Source organism: Halyomorpha halys, unplaced genomic scaffold, assembly GCF_000696795.3.
Source record: "Halyomorpha halys isolate HHAL.00 unplaced genomic scaffold, Hhal_1.1 Scaffold240.1, whole genome shotgun sequence".
Taxonomy (NCBI): domain Eukaryota; kingdom Metazoa; phylum Arthropoda; class Insecta; order Hemiptera; family Pentatomidae; genus Halyomorpha; species Halyomorpha halys.
The window spans coordinates 161,321-167,856 of record NW_027115703.1 but is presented as its reverse complement, the minus strand read 5'-3'; the positions used below and the strand labels follow the sequence as shown (position 1 = coordinate 167,856).

The window sequence follows — 6,536 nt, the reverse complement described above, 5'->3', positions numbered from 1 at the left end:
TATATATATAGTAACACAAAGAAGATATTGTAATAATTAGTAACACTACATAGAAATAACTTTTAATACTTATCAGATGCTTACTCCCATTGACAAATATTCATGTGCCAAACAAAACAATATGAACTTCCAAATCATGGATTGTATTTTTTCTAGTAAGATGATCCTTTTTAAGCTCTACATTCCTAAATTTTCTGACAACTTAAGTTACATTATACTTGACTTGTGCCATTGAATGATTCTACATATATACAGGATACTGGTATAAAATTATGTGCATATAAATCCCGGAAACATCTACAATTTCTTGAATTTTAATTTGATTTTCGCTGGGACATGACAGTGGCGTGTGTTTCTTCACACCTAACTCTAGAATTCTCGGTGGAACAGGTTTTTTTAAATATTTTATTTTTTTAGTTTCCGGCAAAAGAAATTGCGAGTAAATCCACTTTTTTGATCCGACGCGTCCTTAAAGCGTAAATCGCTAGAGATCTCAAATAATTTTTTTTTAAATTGACGATTTGCATGCAAATGTTGCGATAAATCTAAATAACTTTAGGCTTTACATTGGTTTAGAATCCAATTTAATAAAAGAATCCGTCTTCATAATTTGAGTTTTCTCAGCCAGCTGAGGGTCTAAAATGGCTGCCATGATTATAACTCCTCATAAAATAAATAATTCAATTGAGAGGACGGATCCTTACGCGAAATCTACTTTAAGAACGCTTTTTTTTCAATTCTCCGTAGCGTTTGCACGCAAATCGTCAACACCCGTAAACAATTTTTTTGTGATTTCTGATGATTCACGCCTCACTCACTCACTGTTGGGCACTACAGTCCTTGTAGGACCTGGGCCTTTGCCACTGTTCTTTCCCATGCCTCGCGGTCTCCAGCAAGACTCCTCAATTTTTAATTCCCATCCCTCTCAAATCATCTTCCATATCATCCAGCCACCAACGCCTGGGTCTGCCCCTTTTCCTTTTTCCTCTTAATGCACCATTTAGCATCCTTTTAGGTAGCCTGCAGGGCTCCATCCTTTCTACATGTCCCAACCGAGCCTGCTCTTCTTAATAGCACAGAGGATATCAGGCTCTCCATACAATTCCTTTCGTCATTGCTTCTGATTCTCCACCTGTGCTCCTTTTTAAGGGCTCCAAAGATCTATCTCAGGACTCTTCTCTCCCAAACCAGTAGAGCTCTTCTATTTTTTTGGTTAGAGTCCATGTCTCACTGCCATACATTACCACTGGCCTAATTATTGTTTTGTACAACAAATGCTTTGCTTTCCTGGAAAGACTTTTGTATCGAAGAGCTCTGAGCTTGGAGAGAATGGTAGCAGGAACCAGATTCACGCCTTAGAGCATGAAAAAATGATTTTATATGAATTCTTCTTAAAATTTTATATTCTATCAGAATCTGTTTTAAAAAATTGGGTAAAGTTAAGTCCGGTAGAGAGGAACTGATTAAGGTTAGAACATAAAAATGCCAGAAGTGGTAGAAATCAGGGGAAATGAACTTGTATGCTGGGACATCCTATCCCCTCGGATGAACAATATACTATTGTTGAACTCTGATTATGAACAAATATGGTACATTCCATATCAATATACAGAAAATAACTGTGTAAAAAACGAAGTCAATCAATCTGACTACAATACCCAGTTCTATAGTTATGCAAAAAAGTCAGAAATGCAAAACATATATTCTATATCGACGTGTATTGTTAACGAATAATATAAAAATAGGTTTAGTTTATAGAAAATAATAAATTAAGTCGGGCCCTCGCAAAAATTAGAAAATATTATGTTCCTTCAATATTTTTAGATTATTATCAAATCCTTTTGTAGTTTATGTTCATTCATTTTTTACTTCAGCAAATAATAAGTTGTGTTAAATTCATGTTATGTTAAATGTTATAAATATAGGATTGTGAGTAGCTGTATTTAAAGTTATGTTAAATGTTAAATGCATAGCAACGTGTTTAGTAACCTTTCCTGTTTTGGAAGGAAAGGTTACACCATGTTCATTCATGTTATTTTTTTACTTCTACGTTTTGATTAAAATAATGTAAAACAACATGCGTAAATTGAGTGAAAGTTTTTGGCTACTGAGTGTCTTGTCGATCTTTTAACTTGTAAGGAAGAGAATCAAGATGTTCTAATTGACAACTGTCATTACACTATTATTATGCCATCCATTGTTTTATTAGATTTAAAAACATCCTACACAATCAAAACAGAAACTGCGAGCACATAAACCTAACACAACAAACAAAACGGTGACGAGCTCAGCTAGTCTGTTGTGTGACTTCATTCTCCATTTAACAGACCTAGTAACAGACACGCAACCATGTTATGTGTTATATCGTTTTAACGTGGTATAAGCAGGAAATATTTCTCCATTTAATACACTTTAACATGTTAAACTAAAGATCATGAATACCCCTAATGAAAGATGTTTATTTATTTTAAATTAATTGTTATAAGATAGTCTGGGTGGTAGTCATTAATTATTTTTAATTAATTACTATAAGATAGTCTGGGAGGTGGTCCATAAACGTGCAAAATATTAAAGATTAATTATTTATTGATAATCAACGTTTTGCCCTACTTTGGTGGGTTTCATCAGGGCTAAATGGGGACATTGTTAATATGATAAAACAGTAGAATATAAATAGAATGATTTTAAAAATGGTATGTATATTAAAAAAAAAAACAAAAAAAAGAAGGAACGTAGTAAGTGAAAAAAATACAAATATAAATGAGTAGTAATAATAATACTAATAAATAACAAATACTGACACGAGTGATAGAATTTCGTGTGCTATATTTTTACATTATACTTTACTCTATTTTTACATTATAAATTTTATCACTCATTTCTTTACTACTTTATAGGAAGCCATTTTTATAATTCGGTATTTAAACCTTTCAAAGTGTCTCAATGCAGTTTAATGCTTGCTGATCTTAAAAACCATTTAATTGTGTATTTGTATTACGTACAATAAAAATTTAATGCCAAATCATTTGAGCCATTTTGAGAAAAAAAAGTAAAATAAAAGACAATACTCGTCTAGTGGCTCTTCCGGTAGTGGTAAGTCAGTTTTAGCGAAAAAAAAAAAACTTGCTACAACATCCTAGACATATACCCAGGTTGAATACGTAATTTAATTTTAGTTCTGTAAAAAAAGATTAAATAAATAAAACTGATTGGCATTGATCAAAAAAAAAATTTATAAAAATCATGGGATTTTGAAGTAAGAATATATCCACACATTGTAAATTAAAAATGAAGTAATTTAATTAATGAAGTAAATTGAAATTAAACCATATGAATACATGAACTCGTTAAATATAAATAAATTAATACAGACATATTATCTTATATTTATGTTATTGTATTAGATGAATTGTATATTTTCATATACCTTATTTTTCACTATACATCATTGGTTTTTTTTGGGTTCAGAGGTTTCAATCTATCAAGGTTTACCTGAAACTTTTTCTCTCATATTTTGACTTTAATAGAATTTCAAAATTCAAATATTTTGTTCAGTACAAATTAGTAAATTTTACAAGTATTTCTGCTGAAAACATGGTTCGTTTATGCAAAAAAGATAAAGAGGTGAATGATCTATAATCCCTTTATCGAACTTATACGTTATTATCTTGGTTGTTCAAACCATTTTTAAGTTGGATTTGCCACAACTCTCCCTCTTGAAGATGTAAAAATTTGTGCTTAGGAAGGAGGTAGAAACTTGATATTTTTTTTTGGCCATTTTCTTCTCCAGCTAGTGCAAATTTTAAAAGGATTGTAGTTTGGCAACATTTCATAATGTTTAAACATTTATGCACACAAGTATAAACATATTTGAAGAAATGATGGCTGATTTATTTGTAAGAGCCGTTATATTTTTCAAAATGTTGGGCAAAAGTTTCAATTAAACAATTGATAATGTAAACTAGAGTACTTGTACTTATCGATTTAATAATGTGCCAGACTAGAGTTTATATTGTTTTATCATTATGTTATTTTATTTATTTATTTTGTTTTCATACACATAGTTTGATTATGTTCATTTTGTTTATTCTTCTGTTTGTATGTATTTTAAGAGAATTGTTTTATTTATTTATTTATTTTATTCTTATTTTATTTTGTCTTAGTGGGAATGTGATCGTTCATCATTATTAACTATTGCCCACAACTGTGTGGTAGTTTGTAATATATATCAATAAATAAAAAGCATTAAAAAAAAAAAAAATAATGTGCCACCTTCCTTTGATACATTTCCTTTGGTACATCACTAAATGATTTTATTTCATGAAATGGAATAGGGAAAGAATTGAGTTTGCATAATTATTTGAAAAAAATTTTTTTTTTTTTTTTTAAGATGAGGACGGCATATATAATAAATAAAACTAAGTAATTGAAAAAAAAATCTAAATTGGCTCTTATTTTCTAACTATACCTTAGCATAGTTAATTAATAAAATAGTCGCATTAATTGGTTACAATAAAAATAAAAATATATTTCATTTGCAATTTCCACAAAGTTATTATTATAAAAAATTGTGGTTCTATATTTTATAATTTATTCATGTTCTTTTGAAGTCAGAATTTATTGAATGCCGCGTCTTATGTTAGTACTTTGTTGACTATTCATTTTTTTAAATAGTATATCACGAGCTAGTTCTCTACTGTTTTGGGAAAAAAAACCCTACCATATGAAGAATATTTAATTTTTTTAACTTTACTTATTTTATGAAAAGTTTGGATTTGGACATTACTTGGGTTTAGGTTTTTATCTACGATAATTTCTCTTACAACAAAATGGTAAGATAATAGCGTAAAATTAAAATGGGTTGAAAAAAATAAAATGATTTAATATAATAAAAAAAATCTCTTTTGTTTTATGTTATTGTATTGTATCGATGTAATCGTTTTGTGGTCATGTGCTATATTATAATATGGTATAATCTTACTAAACTAAAATTACTTTTATTGTTGAGGGAAAAAATATTTTTGAATCCTATTTCATCGAGACTGTATATGTACGTACACATTGGCTGGAATATAACTGTTAAAATGTGTGTAATATGCAATATCTCCTAAGTATTGGAATCTTTGATAATATTATGCAATTAACGTTTATATGATATTGGCAGGCAAATCGCGTAACGGCTTTGGCTGCTAATTAACTTGCGTTAATTTTATGTTTAAATATTAATTTAAATTTATTCTGATCGTTGTTATATCGTGAGTTAGCACTCTACATTTTTGATGAAAAAAAAAACCTCCTATTTGATAAAAATTTAATTAAAAAAAATAAAATTCGTCTTTCTTGAAATGTTTGGATTTGACCATTACCTGGTTTCACACTTTCTCCGACCACATTTTCTCTTCCTACGAAATGGTATAACAGTTTCCTCGAGGTTTAAAAAGAGTGTTGATTAGTATTTGTATGTATAAACTAACCTTTTCAAGCCATTAATTCGTTATACATGGAGTTCAACAATACATATATGGCCCTCCCCCCTAACCTTTAAAGGTTTTGGAATATTAATTTTCCCTTTGCTGAGTCATAACATGGTAAATGGTTTGTCTTTTGATAGAATTGTTAATTTTTAAACATTCTCCACCGCACTTTACTCCGGAGTTTTTAATGGATTTTTTTATTTTTCCACGAATACTGATAGTGAATCAGATTTCAAGGGGGATTAATATCGAGCACTTTTTTGATCTAACACGTTCTAAAGACGTAAGCGGTACAGAAATCGAACAATTAAATTATAAAACTGGATTTTATCTATAGTTTGTTCGCTTATCTCCACTGTTTGCAGGCAATCAGTGAACAGTTGGCGGTATTTTCGATTTATACCTTCAAACCCGTCGGAGAAAAAAATTGCATGATGGGAATTATTTTTAAAATTTTCTATGTGCTCAAAATCCATAGAAAAAAAATCCCATTCTATTGGGAATTCTAGAGTTAGGTGTACTGGAGAAAGTTCAAAAATTAACAATACCCTGAAAAGATAGAGCACGTGCGACTATTATCACTTGAATCAAAATTCCAAATATAGTAGAGGTTAAAGATTGGGGGTTGGGGGAGAAAAGAGTTAACATATTTACTGGGATACTTAGTTATATCAAACTTGATCATTTTCATTATCGATTCCAAACTCTTTGAATGTATTTCGTGACAATGCAGTCAATTCATACTGGAAGATTATTGATTGACCGTGTGTATAGATGAATAGAATATGGTCCGGGTGTGGTAAAAAAAAACTCAAATAGTAAATAATTATACTATTTTTATTGAGCCAACGTTTCGCCCCACATTGAAGGGCTTCGTCAGGGCTAAAACAGATACAAACACTATAGTTACAAAAAGGAAAAAAGAAAAAAACATAAGTGGAAAATAACAGGGGTATAAAATGAAAAGTAAGATATAATAAGAAAAATTAAAGGTTGTAAATAGTAAATGAAAAGGGTAATAGTAACAGATAGATAAGAGAAGAAACATTAAAGAAAGTACAA

General features: G+C 29.8%; 1 protein-coding gene across 1 annotated transcript in view; it reads left to right on the top strand.

Moving 5' to 3' along the window:
• The window catches only part of LOC106680073 (zinc finger SWIM domain-containing protein 5), a 120,002-nt gene that overhangs the window by 8,638 nt on the left and 104,828 nt on the right, over positions 1-6,536 (top strand). The window lies entirely within an intron of this gene.